Source organism: Thalia democratica, chromosome 5 (assembly GCF_965202585.1).
Source record: "Thalia democratica chromosome 5, ktThaDemo2.hap1.1, whole genome shotgun sequence".
In the NCBI taxonomy this organism is placed as follows: Eukaryota; Metazoa; Chordata; class Thaliacea; order Salpida; family Salpidae; genus Thalia; species Thalia democratica.
Window position 1 is genome coordinate 12,301,839 of NC_139169.1, and position 17,473 is coordinate 12,319,311.

General features: G+C 24.8%; 4 non-coding genes across 4 annotated transcripts; 2 read left to right on the top strand and 2 right to left on the bottom strand.

The window, feature by feature from the left end:
* Positions 1–8,525: 8,525 nt before the first annotated feature.
* Positions 8,526–8,597, top strand: Trnat-ugu (transfer RNA threonine (anticodon UGU)). The gene has a single exon. It is a non-coding gene; the product is annotated as a tRNA-Thr (tRNA).
* A 263-nt stretch (positions 8,598–8,860) lies between these two features.
* Positions 8,861–8,932, bottom strand: Trnap-agg (transfer RNA proline (anticodon AGG)). The gene has a single exon. It is a non-coding gene; the product is annotated as a tRNA-Pro (tRNA).
* Positions 8,933–16,552: 7,620 nt separating this feature from the next.
* Trnap-agg (transfer RNA proline (anticodon AGG)) lies at positions 16,553–16,624 on the top strand. Its single transcript has one exon. It is a non-coding gene; the product is annotated as a tRNA-Pro (tRNA).
* Positions 16,625–16,886: 262 nt separating this feature from the next.
* Positions 16,887–16,958, bottom strand: Trnat-cgu (transfer RNA threonine (anticodon CGU)). The gene has a single exon. It is a non-coding gene; the product is annotated as a tRNA-Thr (tRNA).
* Positions 16,959–17,473: the final 515 nt, after the last annotated feature.

The following is a 17,473-nucleotide window of genomic DNA, read 5'->3' on the forward strand; positions in this document are numbered from 1 at the left end:
ATATCTAAAAAGTTTTTCTAAAAATAACTGTATCCTATATTTATTTTGAGTTTATGTTGTAAGAAATAAGAGATTATGAGTTTAAATTTTAAGAGAATAAAACATTTAAAAGGCAATTTTAATAAATAACAAATGAAACTGTGTTTTTGGCAACAATAAAGTAATTATTTGCAATAATTGATTGTTATTAATTTATAAACCCCTTCACTATGAATTGCATTGAATGTACGGTTTATTTAAAACTGCCTTTTGCAAAAAAAAAACTCATTTTATTATTAGTTGTCATAATTTTTTGTGAATAATACTTAGTAATAAGTCGCTGAGTATATAAAAAAACTTATTTTAATGATTATTCAAGGTATATTTAGAAAATAAAACATTTTAAAAAATAAGTAAAATTTATGTTATACTTTATTTTTAATTTAGTTTTCCATTCATATAGTTTAACGCAATTTTTTGTTTTTACAAATAAATTTAATTTAAAAAAACTTTTTTGTTTAATAGAAAACCTACTACTATACCTTCAACAACAAAAAAAAGATCAGGTTTATTAAAAATTAATATTTACAGGATACTGCATCATTGAAAAACAAAATTTAACGTTGATAGTTTCAAAGAGAATTTTGTAGTAGACTCAAATTCTAGTTTATTGTATTTAATTCGATAATTCGACTTAGCCTAAGAGCTAAAGACAAAACGTTTTCGAAATAAATTGGTAAAACTACTCCATAAAAACAAATGCTTATTGTCAGCACTTTCTTTTTGGTAAGTACTTGTATAGACACAACTTTATTGTTAAGCTTTGCCTGTTGCATAGAATTCCGCGCATAAAATTAACAAAAAAATATCTGCAACACGAAGAAATTTTAATTTAAGCTAAAGTCTCAGTTGCTTGGAATTTCATGTACATCAATATCTTTAGGAAAATTACACTACTGGCACAAATCATCTGAATATACTACCAACTCTTCAAAACTTTATAAAAAGTTTTAATAGTAAGTCGAATGCTTATTTAGTAGATTATGAAAACTTTAATATGGTTTAATACAAAAATTTAAGGAAAAATGTTTTAAGTAATTTTCAAATAACTAGTCTTATACATTGTGATTTTATTCATAGTTTTTCTTAAGATAAATACTAAATTATGTAATTTAAGTTGATTACACATTTTTTGTAGGACTTAGCTGTTAGTTCCAAGTTAACATTAGTTTTCGCTCAAACTTTTTTCAATTAATTTTTATAAATAATGTTTTTAATATTAAATAGTTGCTATATTTATATACTTATTCAACAACTACAGTTTTGTTATGGTTTAAAAAATTGAAAAAAAGACTAAGCATAGTTCTCAAATGAATACCACTTATCTTTTTGTTAGTCTTGATTTAATAAAAATTTATATCAAACAATAAAAATAATTTGTAGCTATTACCTTTAAAATACATAATTTGATTTTTAAATTATACAGTATTTCTTTAAATTAATAATTATTTTTGAAATCCATGACACTTTAAAATTTTCATTCACAGTTTTTATTTTGGTCTAACCTATAAAAGATATAACTAGAGTTAAATCACAAAATAGTTAAATTACAATTCTGAAACTTATATTACATTTAATATAATAAAAAACTATTAAGGTTTGAAGTATCTTAGTTTAAAAATATACATGAAATTGAAATATGCTGTGATTTTGAAGGAAAATTTAATATAAATGAATGTTGAATTGTATGGCAGAAATTTTGTTGTTATTTTATTGTTTTGTTCATTGTTTATTGTAACTTTAATAATTATTTTGGACATGAATTAATGTGTAAATGAAATAGTAAAGTATAGTTGACATTTAGTCAAAAAAATTTTCTGGATATTTTGTAAAAAAAAAGTCCTATTTTGACTAAATTGCAACATTTTATATGCAGTATAGTTACTATTTGGCATTAGTAAATATAAACAATGAAGATAATAAGTAAAGAGTAACAACATACATAGGCTCTTCTCTCAGGATAAGTCAGCATATTTAGAAGTTTTTGAAAAATTCAAGCCTCCTAAAACGTTTTTTTTTACAAAACTAAGGAGAGTTTGGTATTTTTCCCAAGCTATTTTTATGACTTAAACTGTTTTTTGACTTGTATTTGTTAAGTGGTTTTATTGTAATTGTTGTAGTTGTATATAAGATTGGCTTGCAGTATTTTCTTATCAGTTTTTGACTCAAATTTAATATTTTTAAAGTTTTATCATAAGCTGAAGCCAGCTTGATGTAATTATAGTTGGTCTTTTTGCCTCAAAAATTGGCGTTCCTGAAAATAAAATAGTTTTAATGAAGATAATTACTTTTTTACAAAACATTTAGTAGAAGCATAATAGTTTTCAAGCAGTTATGATTTGAGTACACAAATTTGCATTTTTTTGAAGTTTCTTTGGAAAAAGAATTAGAATTAAAACTTTATATCTTTTAAGAAAAAAATTAAGGCTTATTTAAATTAATATATACTCAAAATATTATTTTACATAAGTTTGTAAAACATCAAACTACATAAATCAAATTTTTACAAACTATATTAAAAATTAAGTACTATCAACTTTTATTTTAAAAGTTTTTTTAAAGAAATTCATAATGTTTCAAATTATTTTGCTCCACTTATTTTTTATAAATATCGTTTTTTGAACAATAGTTTCAAAAATCTGATTATTTTGTATAGCAGTTCTAAAAAAAACTTAATACAGTAGTCAAAACAAAATTACTTATGAATGTAAATTAAATTATGCAATACTGTACTTAAACAGTGTTATTGTAGTATAAGCTATAGTAACAAAATATTCAAATTATTAACGGCATACGTGGTAAGGTTTTTTTTTACCACAGTTTAAATTTGGTCGTATATTAAAGTTGAAAATAAGTTATCTTTAATAGAATAGAACTTTTTATTTTGTAATAATAATAATAATGATCATTTTTGTGTTTTCTGATGCAATGTATGGACTGCAATTGATTCACTTTAAATTGACTCAAAGTTAAAAAATCCTTAAAATCTATGTTCTCCTTTACTTTTTAACCTATTGACCTGACATTTTCAGGAAATGTTCCTTGCATTATAAAAAAAAACTAACTATTTTAATGATATAAAAAAATAGAAAATAAATATTAATAACCAGAACAAGAACAAAAATAAATATTAATTTCAAAAAATTCTTAAAATAGAATTTTTTATTATCAAGGTTGGATTAAATTGAAAAATTTTAAAAAGACTGCTAAAAAACTGTTGAAGAATATATACCTATTAAGAAAAAAATTGTTTTGCCTTTTTAACTTTATCCTTTCGTTAGGATTCTATTTAACTCTTCAACTTTGTCCTTTTATATCTCAAAAACTTATTTTATTTATAAAAAGGGTTGAAAACAGAAACTTCTTTTTAAAATTCAGTAAAAAAGAAGTTCCTATTCCCCTATTCTCTTAACACTGTGTTATTTCAGGCATTAGAAACATACTTCTAATGAGCTTGAATTTTACACAATAAAAATAATCTTTTGTCATTTGTTCAGAATGTAAAAATTTCCTAAATATTGTTTCTTCAACAATAGTTAACTGTTGAACACAAGGTTTTAAAATAAAAAAATCAAGTAAAAATTTTTTTTCATTTAAGAAATTTACAATTTTGTATAAAGGTGCATATTTTTCAAACAATAATACAATTATAACTACATTATAAACTTTGCAATGGGTGATAAAATGCTGTAATGAGGCTTTGAAATTTATTTCTAAATTTAATTATAAACCTTTATATAAGTTGGTGTTTTACTAACTAGATAAAAGACTATTGATAAATGTTATCATACTACTTTGTTGTACTTTTTAACTCTAAATTGACTACTTAACTGTTGTGTTGTTTTATGATAGGATAACTTATTGTAGTAGCTACAAATTTATTTTTTTAGATTTTTCTGAAAATGTTCTAATCTTGAAAATTTACTCCTAAAAAATCAGAAATTCAAAATTTGGTTTGTTTTCGTATAAAATTTAAACTTCAGTAATAAATTTTAAATTTTATTAACAATACAATGTTTGATTGTTATCTTTAAAAAATAAAGTACATTAAATTTAAACTTGACAAATTAGTTTTGTATTGTGTAACAACTTAAGTTGTGCTTAAGTTTTTGAAATTTCTTAATCACTGTACTTTGTTCAGAAGTTTATGATTCTTTTTTTATGAATTATGCAGTGAAAAAGTTCAATAGTTTTGTAAAAGTACAGTATAATTTTGTTTTTAAAAAAATATAGCAGACTGTTGAAAGTTTTAATTGAATTTTTCAAACAAGTGTTTTTTAGTTCGTAGTTGTTCATGATCCTTTTTCATTTTGTTTTTATGATTTAAATTAAAAGTATTAATAAGTTACATCATTGAACATTTAAAATTGTTTGCTAAAATATTTTTTTTGTAGTTGTTTTTTGTTATTTATACTTGTCTTCTAGTCCTTCTAAAATCCTCACTCGATTTACGTACACATTTTTATTTATTTAAACATTTAAATCTTTAAAAAATGTTCAAGAAAATCTCAGTTGTCACTGATAAGACATATTGTAAAAAAATATAAATTTTTAAATACACATTTGAAATGATTTAAGTTTTATATACAGGGTGGTAACTAAATCTAGAACTCTGGAAAACCTGAAATTTGACAATTTAGGCATGTAGTGAAATTTCAATTTGGCACAAAAAATCTATTATCATAAAAACAAAAAATTTGTCATCAAATTTTTTTTGTGACAATCTTCAAAAAAGCATTTAAAGTTTTTATCAGTAATTTACAGTATGTTTTTAATGTACTTAGACTATTAAACACATTTTTTTACTTTAAGTTTAATTTTTAACTTAAATTAGACCCAAAAACGTGTACTTTCAAAAACCTGAAAGAACTATAAAAAATCCTGAAAAAAATCTAAAAATTAGTGGCAACTTGTATATACCTATTATAAAGATTTAAAAAACGGTTTGTATAGTCAATATATCTTATTACTATTTTTTGTTTTACATTTCAATAAAAAAAGCACTAAAAGCGTTTTTTCTTTTAATCAAGATTTTTCCTGGAAGTAGAGATAAAATAGCAATTGTTAAATTTAGATAAACTATTCATATAATATTGACAAAAAACCTTATACTAATATAAACTAAGTTTACAGATATATTTGCTAACCATTTACAATTAATATTTACTAGTTATTTGCTTAACTTAGGCTAAAAAGACCTGGAAAAACATGGAGTTTGAGAAGCTACAAAACAAAATCTGGATTAAAAAAAATCATTAAAAACCCTAGAAAAACTGTAATTTTAAAGAGCTCTAACGTGTCATGTAGTGGAATTCCAATTTGGCACAAAAAATCTGTTATCGGTGGCACAAAAAAATTGGCACAAAAAATCGGTGATAACATGGTTTGATTGTTGGTGTGATTTTTTCGTTGTAGTGCCGGTGAACACTTACTTGAGAATTTGAGCTTCATGATTTTCCCACACTTTGTGGTTTTGAGTGTTGAGATTTTAGTTTTGTGAGTGTTCTCCAAATGGCGTGTCACCAAGGGCTATCTTTAATTTGTTTAAAAGATAGTTTTTTGTTTATTTTATATTTGGATAGTTAAAGTCAAATATTAATGGGGCAGGTAAAATTACATATGATGTAACACACTCGCTTTTCCCCAGAAAACGTTTATGTTGCAAGGGGTAGAGTTAGAGACTGATGTTTTTTTACCAAAAAAAAAAGAAAAAATTTTATTTTTTAAATAGTATATTAACATTAGTTTTTAACGTTATATATAGAATAAACTTGTTTTAATTATTGAATTATTAAATAATATTACTCTTAGTCTTTCAAGTTGTCAACCTTCCATACTTTATCATTGATTACTTTTGTGAGTGGAGTTTTTCTATGAAATTTCTGTTAATAAAACAAAGAACAAAATCAGTATATTATAATTAAAAATAAGTTTATAATCCCTTTATATAACATATTATTACTATTATTCACTGGCTCTAGCTTGCTAATAATTTTTAAACTAAAAAGTTGTACACTATTTGCTTTTTACTATATAGAACTATCTTTTAAAGAGTTGTATTTTAAAGTTGCATAGCATCAGCTAAGAACTCATGAAGAATGTTTCACACAAGTTAATCAGATGTAGCAGAAACATTTCAATGTTAGTTTGTTATTTTTTTGTTAGATTTTTTATTATTTATTTTATAAAATTATATAAAAGAAGGGTGGCTTCGCGTTTAGCTTCCAAATCCTTCGCTCTACTGAGCACGAAAGATAGCTTTTTTCAATCAAGTAAAATCATTCAACCGTATAAATTGATGCTAACAGCTAAACAGTAAAACACAGCATTAATTTTTTTGATTGAAACAATAAAATTTTATAATATTTGAAGTTTTAAACAGTAGTAATAGTGACACAATAAACAGCACATAGATAAATAAAATTAATGTTAGCTTAATATAAGCATGTGATAATAATGTGAAAATTATAATATTTTAAGTCCACTTGTTTAGTTGAAGTTCTCATTATTTATAAAAATTATATAATATATATCTCATTTTAAAAGCTCAATGTATATACCATAAAAGTTTTTTTATTGTAAAATACTTTAGTTATTGATATTAATAAGTTATTTAGAAATATTTTTCACAAAATATAACATTGACTTTTCTTTTAAAGTTTAGAGTATATACTAAAAGATAATATTTATATAAAACAATTATTATAATTAGTTTCATTTTTTTTCTCTATCAGTTAAAAATAAAAATAAAATATTTAGGATCCGGATCCGGTCAGATTTCAATTTAGAAATAAAATCTGGATCCGGTTCCGGCCGTCATCTTAAATTAAAAAAAGATCCGGATTATAAATAGTAGGCCTAACAGACCACCAATTTTTAATGAAAAGATTGATCACAGTGGGCTTTGAACCCAAAATATGTGAAGTATGTCGATTGCAAGCCTGGCGGCTCAACCGCTCGGCCATTACGTCTTGATGTTATTGTCATATTTAACTTTTATATATTTTATAACTTTAGAAATTTTTCACACATATCTGCACTGCAATTATATTCTAAAATGTAAGTTCAAAAAATATATGATAAAGTAATTAACTAAACATTTATTTTGCTAATATTACAAAACAAACGAAAATAAAAAATGAATTCATAAAACAAACATTAGTTACAGACTTATTTATTTTTAAAATGATTTGTTTACAACAACTTTAAAGTCGTTTTCAATGTTCTTTTGTGGTTGTTTAAGCCTAAAAGTTCTTTTGTTGTAAATTATTTTATTAACATGCTCAACTTGAATTATTTAAGTATTTTTATAATATATGTGATAAAAACTCTTACTTAGGACGTTTTAAAAGTTTTTTTTTTGTATTTACTTTTACCAAAAAGATTGTACTTTGTAAGATTATCTTTTTATAACTGCTTACAAAACAGTTTTAAATTAATTGTTTATTCTCATAGGTAATTATATTACCTATAAAAACTGTTACGAAGTTTAACTGCCAAATGGATTATGAAACTATTTGAATTGTTAAAAATGTTGTCAATAGGGATTGTAGATAGAATTTTTTGTGAAAAGTTATTTTCTTTATCAAATACAGCAATTATTTTTTTTCCATAAAACTTTGTTTAAAATAACTTTAAGGACGCTTTAATTGTGTTTTTGTTTCTGTTAAAAATTTTATTTATTGTAAGTTTATATACTATACCTGCTTAAACTACATTTTTATTAATTTATGTAATTTTTAGGCTAAAAACCTCTACATAAGAGGTTATATAAGCGTTTTAATGTTTCTTGTTAGTAAGAAGTAAATTTGTTTATTTTTTTATTAAAATTATTAAATTAACATTAAAACTGTCTGTCTAATTTATGTAAAAAAACAATATTTTAGAGTTTTGGATGTTATAACTTTGTTTTCGTATCTATTAAACCTTAAAAGTACATTATTCTCATGTTTTCCGATTAAATTTTCATTAAGCCATGCCTCGACAAATTGCTAATGTTAATTATGTACAAAAGGGTTCTACTAAGGACGTTTAAACGGTTTTTTGTTTTTATTTTAACTGAAAGACTAATTATTGAAAACATTTAATTAAAACTTTTAAAATTATTACTTATAACTAACAAAAATGAGTTCTATAGTTATTACGTTTAAACAGATTTTTTGTTTATTTTTAAATATAAATTTCATTTATATTTAAACCTAATCAAATTCCAACCTTTTAATCTATAAATTTGTTTTTTTACGTTTCAACAGTTTCTTTTTAGTTTTAAGAGTAAAAGGTATTTACACAAACAATTTATATACGGAGATTTTTCGTATAAGTTATTATAAGAAACTTAAACATTTATGCACATTCAAAACACAACCTACAAGGAGAAAGTTTTTGCTAGTTGGGTTACAGCGGTTTTACTACGACGCTTATTAAGTGTTTATTTAGCATATATACATCTTAGTTATATAAACAGGTTAAACTCATTCTCACCGCAAGCCGCTATAGCTCAGTGGCAGAGCACTGCTCTTGTAAAGCAGGGGTCGGGAGTTCAAACCTTTCTGGCGGAACTTTTTATAGGAATGAAATATAGTTGTATTAAAAACATTCTTATTTACATAATTTGTAAGCAAAATGAGTAATTATTTTGAAACAAGGTATTTTCTGAAAGTTTTTATTTTATTTTTAGTTTATTAAATATGCATTAGGGGGACAATGTATTACTAAATTAAAAAATATTGGTAAAAGTGCAAACTGGAAACATGTTTGCAAACTAGAGTTTTTTTTTATTGCTTCATCATGCCCTTACTTCTAAACTAGTGCAGAAAAACAAGGGCCCGTCCGGGATTTGAACCCGGGACCTCCCGCACCCTAAGCGGAAATCATGCCCCTAGACCAACGGGCCACCTATTAATCATCACTGCATTTGGTTTATAAACAACAGTTGCTTTGTGACGTAATAATAAGATTTAAACGAGTATTAATACAATCATTTCAATCCGAAATGTGTAAACACCAAAAACTTACCAATGTTTTGTAATTCCGATACGAAATGCTATATTTTACATTATAACAAACTCACAACTGCAAAATCAATATACATATATATATAGAAAAAAAAAGTAACTATTTGAACTTAATCGCTTACTACAGAGCCCACTTCAATGGATTTTAAATAATATATTAGTAAATTTCGATTAATAATTCTATTATATTAATTTTAATAAATGTATATTTTAATATACAACAAATAGATATATTTTTTGTTTATTTATTTATGTGTAATTTTATTTTAAAGTTTTGGTCAATAAAGCTCGACAAACATAATTTGAGCCAAGTATTTGATTGTACAAAGAACCGCGTTTTTAAGTTTTAAAATAAAGTAAAGTTTTTGATGTATTTTATGAGATAGAAATATTTATCTTATAGAATCTATAATTAGATTTATATACATTGGATCATATAACATTAAATAAAAGTCAATTAAGGTTTATTTTACTGCAACAACAGAATAAAAAAACAAAATTTTTTTTTAAGTATAAATAAAAGTAGATAAAGCTGCTGTTAATAACACTTTAATGACAATAACTTTATCTGATGTTTTTCATTCTAATAAAGTTTTTGTTGCTGTGAAACGATCATAAACAATTCAAACATAATAGTAGTTATTCAAATGGAACATACAACTACCGCAATTACTTAAATGTATTTAACATTTTCAGTCGATCAATAAAAAAATCCAAACATTAGAAAAACAAGTGTTAATATATTATTTATAAATAAAGATATATAAACATATATATATGGAAAATAAAGTGATTGTTTAAACTTAATCATTTTCTACAGAGTCCACTTAAAAGGGTTTTTAAATAATTTATTAGGAAAATACGATTTTAGAAATTATAGAACATATGTTTTAGAAGTTTAAATTCGCACTGTACACATATATATATATTTATACATAGAATAAAAATATTTAACTTGATAAATTAAATTTTTCACACTAAGTATTACATCTTTAAATAAACCCTTATATATACATTAGAAAAGTATATATATATATATATATACATATATATTAAAGGTTTTATAAAAAGTTCTGATTGATAGTGCTCGACAAATTAAATTGGAGGTAAATATTTATCTAATTATATAAAAACTATAATTTAAACAGCTGTTTCACACATGAAATGTAAAATTTCATGTGATCGTCAGTAAGTTACAGTTTATTATAACATTGAACATAAATTTCGATTTTAAAATTTTTATAATAATTGTTACGTAGTAATGGTACAGTTTATTGTACGATTAGCTGAATTTGAAGTAATACGCTGTGAATGTTAATTTATGCTCTTTAGGAAAGATTAAAAAGGTTATTTTGGAAAAAAGTTTTAAGCTGTTTTCAACAAAATTAAAACCAACTAAATATTAAAACAAAATAAAATTGAAGCAGCAAACACGAGTATTTTATAACATTTTTCCCAACAGTCCTAAAAATTTTTTCTAATAGCTTAAAACATTTTTCCAAAATAACCTTTTTAAACTTTCCTAAAAAGCATAAATTACGTTCACAGCGTATTATTTCAAATTCAGCTAATCGTACAATAAACTGTACCATTACTACTTCACAATTATGATAAAATTTTAAAATCGAAATTTCTGTTCAATGTTATAATAAACTGTAACTTACTGACGATCACATGAAATTTTAAATTTCATGTGTGAAACAGCTGTTTAAATTATAGTTTTTATATGTATATATATATATATATATAAAGTTTAATTAAAGATGCAAAACTCGAAGGACTCGAGTTTCGTGACTATTCACTCATCAGCTTCAAAACAAGTTTAAAATAAAGCACAAAACAAAATCACTAATAGAAAGTTAAAATTTTTTTTTGCATAAATAGATTATGACGTAATTTTGAAACTATCAAAATTCATGCAAAACGGCTTGTGCAAAAATTAATATACCAATCGATAATAAACTAGCAAAAATTCATATAACTTCAGTGAGTAACTATATATTAGGACAGATAATTGAAAGAGATAAAGATAAAATTAAGATGCAAATTGAAATTTAGGTTATTTTAAGATGAAATTAAAACTTGTTAAACTTTAAAAGAGACTTTTTTATATGTCTACAAGACGATACAAACTCGCTTCTTTTGTTTAGGCATCTCTTGTCTTTCAGTGCATATACAACGGCTGATGCTTCTTTAAGACACAGCCTACATATTGGGCTATTGCCGTCGGCTATAGGCTGTGCTCTTTTTATAACTTCCCAGGATATTTCGAAGTCAATGCCGCTGCGCTTTAACCCACAAACATACTTCGAAAGTTCAGTGTCATTTTCATATATGCCGCCTTTAAAAATTTAACAAAAACACTTAAAATACACGACAGAATAAAAAAACTACCATTAAAAAGTGCATATATAACGGTTAAAGACCACAAAGAGAATTTTTTAACACACCCTAAATGTAGATTGATTAACCCCACTAAATCTGATGTAGGACGTATATGTAACGTCAAAATCGACCGCATCAACAAAGCTGTGCGTCTGAAATCCAAACTTATGCAGTGGACCAACACAGACCAAGTCTTAAGTTGGTTTATTGGATTGGAGGAACAGAAGTACAGCTTTTTCAAGTTCGATGTGGTCGATTATTATCCTTCTATTAGTGAAGAATTGGTGATTAAATCACTGAACTTTGCTAATAATTACATTAGCATACCTGCCGAGGACTTAAGTCTGATAAGAAATGCCTGCAAATCGGTACTCTGCGAACAAGGAGCTCTGTGGCGTAAAAAGGAAGTAAATACCACCAACTCACTTTTTGAGGTAGCACAGAGATCTTACATGGGCGCAGAACTATGCGAACTTGTTGGACTTTTCTTGTTAGACGGGTTAAAAGATATCTTTGCTTTAAATAGAGTTGGGTTATACAGAGACGATGGTCTAGCTGTATTGCCCAACTCTTCTGGCTTTAAAGTTGAGAAGCTAAAAAAACAAATGCATGCCTTTTTCAAATCTATGGGGTTGAGAGTCACTGTGGAATCTCCACTAGTGATAACTGACTTCCTAGATGTGAAGCTCAACTTGAATGATATCTCTTTTATGCCTTACAGGTAACAAAACGCTAAAATTATGTATGCCAACAAACAATCAAGCCACCCTAAAAACATTATAAAACAAATTCCTAAAATAATAAATCAACGCCTAAATAAACGATCAAGCAAAGAAGAAAATTTTCTAAAGACTAAAGATGAATATGACAAAATAATGAAAAAATGCGGATACGACAACAAACTTAGACTCAGTTTAGATTTAGGTATGCCAATCATAAAAAATCTTTTAAAGGCGGCATATATGAAAATGACACTGAACTTTCGAAGTATGTTTGTGGCTTAAAGCGCAGCGGCATTGACTTTGAAATATCTTGGGAAGTTATAAAAAGAGCACAGCTTATAGCCGACGGCAATAGCCCAATATGTAGGCTGTGTCACAAAGAAGCATCAGCCGTTGTATATGCACTGAAAGACAAGAGATGGCTAAACAAAAGTAGCGAGTTTGTATCGTCTTGTAGACATATAAAAAAGTCGCTTTTAAAGTTTAACAAGTTTTAATTTCATCTTAAAATAACCTAAATTTCAATTTGCATCTTAATTTTATCTTTATCTCTTTCAATTATCTGTCCTAATATATAGTTACTCACTGAAGTTATATGAATTTTCGCTAGTTTATTGTCGATTGGTAAATTAATTTTTGCACAAGCCGTTTTGCATGATTTTTGATAGTTTCAAAATTACGTCATAATCTATTTATGCAAAAAATTTTTAACTTTTATTAGTGATTTTGTTTTGTGCTTTATTTTAAACTTGTTTTGAAGCTGATGAGTGAATAGTCACGAAACTCGAGTCCTTTGAGTTTTGCATCTTAAAATAAACCTTTTTAATAATAAAGCCCTCAAGGTGGGCTCTGTGTGAAAAATTTAATTTATTAAGTTAAATAACTTAATTCAAATTTTATACGTATATGTATATATATACTTTTCTAATTATACAAAAACTATAGTTTAGACAGCTGTTTCATACATGAAATATAAAAGTTTATGTACTCCTCAGTAAGCTACAGTTTATTACAATAGTAAACAGAAATTTAAATTTTGAAAATTTTTCAAATAATTATGACGTAGTAATGATACAGTTTATTGTTTACGCTTTAGTTGATAATTTATGCATTTCGGAAAGTTTAGAATAGTTATTTAAAATAAAAATTTTTAAATTGTTTGAATTTTTTTTTTAAATACTCGTGTTTGCAGCTTAAATTTTACTTTTTTTTAATTTTTAGTTAGTTTTGATTTTGCTAAAAAAGTATTAAGGTAATGAATTTATATGTTTTGTCTTTCACTTTTCTTGTTTAGTGTTATGTTATTACCTGATTTATCGAATTCTTTTTTTTCTAAGTTACAAAGTTTGCAGCCGATTTTAGTATTGAGTTTTAATTTTTTTTGCTAATATTTTTATTTAATTTTGTAGTATGTATTGTTATCTTTTAAATTCCATATGTAGTTCGCTAGTTCTGTTGTATGTCTTTTGCTAATATTGTTGGATGATGAGTTGTGGTTTCTGTATCTTTGTTTGAAAGTATTTCCTGTACATCCTAAACACTGCTTTGTTGTTTTGTTTGATCTTATTGTTGCATTATATATTATATTTGACACTAGACATTGGTTGTTTAAAGCCTAAAGGGCAAGGTTCTTTATGGCAATTGCAAAGTTTATCTTTTATGATGCTTTTATCGTCTATGTTGTTTTTGTTTAATAGTTTATTGTTGTGTGCTATTATTTTACTTCTGAAATTACTTGTACAACTGTATGGTATTTAAATTGTGTTTCGGTTGAATATTTAATTTTATGGATGGTTTTCGTCAAATGATGTGGTAATCAGATTTAAGACTTGTTTGCTTTTGTTAGAACTTACATTTAGACTAAATAGTGGGTCGAAAAATATTATGTCTCCTTTTCTTTGTATTTTAATTCTTTTGGGTAAATTGGTCTTATCGTATTTTAAGTTATCTTTATAATCGGCTGAATTTAATACATTTTGGTATTCACTTTTTAGATTTTAAAAGATTCTTCGTTGTTAGATAGTTTTATTAGTCTTCTGTTATAACCTAAACAATAAAATATTAAACAAAAACAACATAGACGATAAAAAAGCATCATAAAAGATAAACTTTGCAATTGCCATAAAGAACCTTGCCTTTAGGCTTTAAACAATCAATGTCTAGTGTCAAATATAATATATAATGCAACAATAAGATCAAACAAAACAACAAAGCAGTGTTTAGGATCTACAGGAAATACTTTCAAACAAAGATACAGAAACCACAACTCATCATCCAACAATATTAACAAAAGACATACAACAGAACTAGCGAACTACATATGGAATTTGAAAGATAACAATACATACTACAAAATTAAATGAAAATATTTACAAGAAAAATTAAGACTCAATCCTAAATTCAGCTGCAAACTTTGTAACTTAGAAAAAATAGAAATTGATAAACCAAATAAAACAAAAAACTAAACAAGAAAACATATGCATTCATTACCAAAAATACTTTTCTAGGAAAATTAAAACTAACTAAATATTAAAACAATGTAAAATTTAAGCTGCAAACACGAGTAGTTTAAAACATTTTCTAAAATAACCTTTAAAAACTTTCAGAAATGCTTAAATTAACAATTACAGCGAATTTTTCAAATTCAGTTAACTGTACAACAAACTGTATCATTACTACGTCATAACTATTAAAAAAAAAATTCAAAATCTAAATTTATGTTTACTATTGTAATAAACTGTAGCTTACTGAGGAGTACATACATAAAGTTTTATACTTCATGTACGAAATAGCTGTCTAAACTATTGTTTTTACATAATTAGGTAAATAAAAAAAATATATATAGAGTTAAATACATATTATTATATTTTTTATTAAATATATTATTATTTATATTAATATAATTATTACATTTATTATTAAAAATGTATTATTATTATATATATATATATATATTATATATATGTATAGAATTAAGTTATTTAACTTAATAAATTAAATTTTTCACACTAAGCCCACCTTGATGATGCATAATTTTTGATAGTTTCAAAATTACGTCATAATCTATTTATGCAAAAAATTTTTAACTTTCATTAGTGATTTTGTTTTGTGGTTTATTTTAAACTTGTTTTAAAGCTGATGAGTGAATAGTCACGAAACTCGAGTCCTTCGAGTTTTGCATGTTTAAATAAACCTTTTTATATATAAATATATATATATATATATATATATATATGTTTAGTGCGATTTTAAAACTTGTAAAACATATGTTCATAAAAACATAAAAAGACTGTTTGAAATATTCAACTAATATAATTTAAAATAAAAATTTAACTTAAATTGAACGAGCTGAAGTTTTAAGACAATCTTCTTTTGTCTTTATGAAACATATGTTTTATAATTTAAAAAAAAAATTCTTCTAATAAATTATTCAAAAGCTTTTTAAGTGTACTCTGTAGAAAGTGATTAAGTTTAAACAATCACCTTATTTTCCATATGTATGTATATATATCTTTATATATACATAGTATACTAACACTTGTTTTTTAATGTTTGGATTTTTTTTATTGATCGACCGAAAATGTTAAATACATTTAAGTAATTGTGGTAGTTGTATGTTCCATTTGAATAACTACTATTATGTTTAAATTGTTTATGATCGTTTCACAGCAACAAAAACTTTATTAGAATGAAAAACATCAGATAAAGTCATTGTCATTAAAGTGTTATTAACAGCAGCTTTATCTACTTTTATTTATACTTAAAATAAAATTTTGTTTTTTTATTCTGTTGTTGCAGTAAAATAAACCTTAATTGACTTTTATTTAATGTTATATGATCGAATGTATATATATCTAGTTATAGAATCTATAAGATAAATATTTCTATATCATAAAATACATCAAAAAACTTTACTTTATTTTAAAACTTAAAAACGTAGTTCTTTGTACAATCAAATACTTGGCTCAAATTATGTTTGTCGAGCTTTATTGACCAAAACTTTAAAATAAAATTACACATAAATAAATAAACAAAAAATATATACATTTGTTATAAAATTAAATATAAATTAGAAAAAAAATACATATTAGGATTATTAATCGAAATTTACTAATATATTATTTAAAATCCATTGAAGTGGGCTCTGTAGTAAGTGATTAAGTTCAAATAGTCACTTTTTTTTTCTATATAAATATGTATATTGATTTTGCAGTTGTGAGTTTGTTATAGTGTAAAATATAGCATTTCGTTTCATAATAACAAAAAATTGGTAGGTTTTTGATGTTTACACATTTCTGATTGAAATGATTGTATTAATACTCGTTTAAATCTTATTATTACGTCACAAAGCAACTGCTGTTTATAATCCTAATGTAATATTGATCAACAAGTGGCCCGTTGGTCTAGGGGTATGATTTCCGCTTAGGGTGCGGGAGGTCCCGGGTTCAAATCCCGGACGGGCCCTTGTTTTTCTGCACTAATTTAGAAGTAAGGGCATGATGAAGCAATAAAAAAAACTCTGGTTTTCAAACATGTTTCCAGTTTGCACTTTTACCAATATTTTTTAATTTAGTAATACATTGTCCCCCTAATGCATATTTAATAAACTAAAAATAAAATAAAAACTTTCAGAAAACACCTTGTTTCAAAATAATTACTCATTTTGCTTACAAATTATGTAACTAAGAATGTTTTTAATACAACTATATTTCATTCCTATAAAAAGTGCCGCCAGAGAGGTTTGAACTCCCGACCCCTGCTTTACGAGAGCAGTGCTCTGCCACTGAGCTATAGCGGCTTGCGGTGAGATTGAGTTTAACCTGTTTATATAACTAAGATGTATATATCCTAAATAAAAACTTGATAAGCGTCGTAATAAAAACGCTGTAACCCAACTAGCAAAAAATTTCTCCTAGTAGGTTGTGTTTTGAATGTGCATAAATGTTTAAGTTCGCTATGATCCTTTTTCAAAAGTAATACCTTTTTTCTACGTATATAAATTGTCTGTGTAATTTGCAGTTTAATTGAAAAAATTCGTAAGTAGCTTATGTTGTTTCGTATATTTTGAATTGTTTAATACATTAGTTTGCAGTTTAAAAAGTTAGCTAATTATATATATATAACCGATAAAAACATTTACAATGGTTTTTATTAATAATATATAACCAAATTCTTTTTAAAAACAATATAGACTGGCAGACATTAGTGTATATAAATCAATGTATATATTTACTATACAATACTTTATAATTAAAACTGATTTATCTATTTCTATTTTTTTCTAAGTTACAAAGTTTGCAGCCGAATTAAAAA